This window comes from Watersipora subatra, unplaced genomic scaffold (assembly GCF_963576615.1).
Source record: "Watersipora subatra unplaced genomic scaffold, tzWatSuba1.1 SCAFFOLD_39, whole genome shotgun sequence".
NCBI lineage: Eukaryota > Metazoa > Bryozoa > Gymnolaemata > Cheilostomatida > Watersiporidae > Watersipora > Watersipora subatra.
The window spans coordinates 744376-748069 of NW_027045297.1; positions in this window are offsets into that span (position 1 = coordinate 744376).

The following is a 3694-nucleotide window of genomic DNA, read 5'->3' on the forward strand; positions in this document are numbered from 1 at the left end:
AATGTCTGACAAAACTGAAAAATGTAATTTTCCAATTTCAACCAAACATGCTAGAAATGCTCCAATTGAGCTAATTAGCTTATTGTGAGAATATTGCAATTGTCTGACAAAAGTGAAAAATGTAAATTTCTAATTTCAACCAAACATGCTAGAAATGATCCAATTGAGCTAATTAGCTTATTGAGAGAATATTGCAATTGTCTGACAAAAGTGAAAAATGTAAATTTCCAATTTTAACCAAACATGCTAGAAATGCTCCAATTGAGCTAATTAGCTTATTGTGAGAATATTACAAACGTCTGACAAAACTGAAAAATGTAAATTTCCAATTTCAACCAAACATGCTAGAAATGCTCCAATTGAGCTAATTAGTTTATTGTGAGAATATTACAAACGTCTGACAAAACTGAAAAATGTAAATTTCCAATTTCAACCAAACATGCTAGAAATGCTCAAACTGCGCAAATAAGCCTTCTGTAAGAATTTTACAAACGTCTGACAAAACTGAAAAATGTAAATTTCTAATTTCAACCAAACATGCTAGAAATGCTCCAATTGAGCTAATTAGCTTATTGTGAGAATATTACAAACGTCTGACAAAACTGAAAAATGTAAATTTCCAATTTCAACCAAACATGCTAGAAATGCTCCAATTGAACTAAATAGCTTATTGAGAGAATATTACAATTGTCTGACAAAAGTGAAAATGTAAATTTCCAATTTCAACCAAACATGCTAGAAATGCTCCAATTGAGCTAATTAGCTTATTGTGAGAATATTACAAACGTCTGACAAAACTGAAAAATGTAAATTTTCAATTTCAACCAAACATGCTAGAAATGCTCCAATTGAGCTAATTAGCTTATTGTGAGAATATTGCAATTGTCTGACAAAAGTGAAAAATGTAAATTTCCAAGTTCAACCAAACATGCTCGAAATTGTCCAATTGAGCTAAGTAGCTTATTGTGAGAATATTACAAACGTCTGACAAAACTGAAAAATGTAAATTTCCAAGTTCAACCAAACATGCTAGAAATTCTCCAATTGAGCTAATTAGCTTATTGTGAGAATATTACAAACGTCTGACAAAACTGAAAAATGTAAAATTCCAATTTCAACCAAACATGCTAGAAATGCTCAAACTGCGCAAATAAGCCTTCTGTAAGAATTTTACAAACGTCTGACAAAACTGAAAAATGTAAATTTCTAATTTCAACCAAACATGCTAGAAATGCTCCAATTGAGCTAATTAGCTTATTGTGAGAATATTGCAATTGTCTGACAAAAGTGAAAAATGTAAATTTTCACTTTCAACCAAACGTGGTAGAAATGCTCCAATTGAGCTAATTAGCTTGTTGAGAGAATTTTGCAATTGTTTGACAAAAGTGAAAAATGTAAATTTCCACTTTCAACCAAACATGCTAGAAATGCTCCAATTGAGCTAATTAGCTTATTGTGAGAATATTACAAATGTCTGACAAAACTGAAAAATGTAATTTTCCAATTTCAACCAAACATGCTAGAAATGCTCCAATTGAGCTAATTAGCTTATTGTGAGAATATTGCAATTGTCTGACAAAAGTGAAAAATGTAAATTTCTAATTTCAACCAAACATGCTAGAAATGATCCAATTGAGCTAATTAGCTTATTGAGAGAATATTGCAATTGTCTGACAAAAGTGAAAAATGTAAATTTCCAATTTTAACCAAACATGCTAGAAATGCTCCAATTGAGCTAATTAGCTTATTGTGAGAATATTACAAACGTCTGACAAAACTGAAAAATGTAAATTTCCAATTTCAACCAAACATGCTAGAAATGCTCCAATTGAGCTAATTAGCTTATTGTGAGAATATTACAAACGTCTGACAAAACTGAAAAATGTAAATTTCCAATTTCAACCAAACATGCTAGAAATGCTCCAATTGAGCTAATTAGCTTATTGTGAGAATATTACAAACGTCTGACAAAACTGAAAAATGTAAATTTCCAATTTCAACCAAACATGCTAGAAATGCTCCAATTGAGCTAAATAGCTTATTGAGAGAATATTACAATTGTCTGACAAAAGTGAAAATGTAAATTTCCAATTTCAACCAAACACGCTAGAAATGCTCCAATTGAGCTAATTAGCTTATTGTGAGAATATTACAAACGTCTGACAACACTGAAAAATGTAAATTTCTAATTTCAACCAAACATGCTAGAAATGCTCCAATTGAGCTAATTAGCTTATTGTGAGAATATTACAAACGTCTGACAAAACTGAAAAATGTAAATTTCCAATTTCAACCAAACATGCTAGAAATGCTCCAATTGAGCTAAATAGCTTATTGAGAGAATATTACAATTGTCTGACAAAAGTGAAAAATGTAAATTTCTAATTTCAACCAAACATGCTCTAAAAGCGCCAATTGAGCTAATTAGCTTATTGTGAGAATACTACAAACGTCTGACAAAACTGAAAAATGTAAAATTCCAATTTCAGCCAAACATGCTAGAAATGCTCCAATTGAGCTAATTAGCTTATTGTGAGAATATTACAAACGTCTGACAAAACTGAAAAATGTAAATTTCCAATTTCAACCAAACATGCTAGAAATGCTCCAATTGAGCTAATTAGCTTATTGTGAGAATATTACAAACGTCTGACAAACATGATAAATGTAAATTTCCAATTTCAACTAAACATGCTAGAAATGATCCAATTGAGCTAATTAGCTTATTGTGAGAATATTACAAACGTCTGACAAAAGTGAAAATGTAAATTTCCAATTTCAACCAAACACGCTAGAAATGCTCCAATTGAGCTAATTAATTTATTGTGAGAATATTGCAACTGTCTGACAAAAGTGAAAAATGTAAATTTCTAATTTCAACCAAACATGCTAGAAATGATCCAATTGAGCTAATTAGCTTATTGAGAGAATATTGCAATTGTCTGACAAAAGTGAAAAATGTAAATTTCCAATTTTAACCAAACATGCTAGAAATGCTCCAATTGAGCTAATTAGCTTATTGTGAGAATATTGCAATTGTCTGACAAAAGTGAAAAATGTAAATTTCCAATTTCAACCAAACATGCTAGAAACGCTCCAATTGAGCTAATTAGCTTATTGTGAGAATATTGCAATTGTCTGACAAAAGTGAAAAATGTAAATTTCCAATTTCAACCAAACATGCTCTAAAAGCGCCAATTGAGCTAATTAGCTTATTGTGAGAATACTACAAACGTCTGACAAAACTGAAAAATGTAAAATTCCAATTTCAGCCAAACATGCTAGAAATGCTCCAATTGAGCTAATTAGCTTATTGTGAGAATATTACAAACGTCTGACAAAACTGAAAAATGTAAATTTCCAATTTCAACCAAACATGCTAGAAATGCTCCAATTGAGCTAATTAGCTTATTGTGAGAATATTACAAACGTCTGACAAACATGATAAATGTAAATTTCCAATTTCAACTAAACATGCTAGAAATGATCCAATTGAGCTAATTAGCTTATTGAGAGAATATTGCAATTGTCTGACAAAAGTGAAAAATGTAAATTTCCAATTTTAATCAAACATGCTAGAAATGCTCCAATTGAGCTAATTAGCTTATTGTGAGAATATTGCAATTGTCTGACAAAAGTGAAAAATGGAAATTTCCAATTTCAACCAAACATGCTAGAAATGCTCCAATTGAGC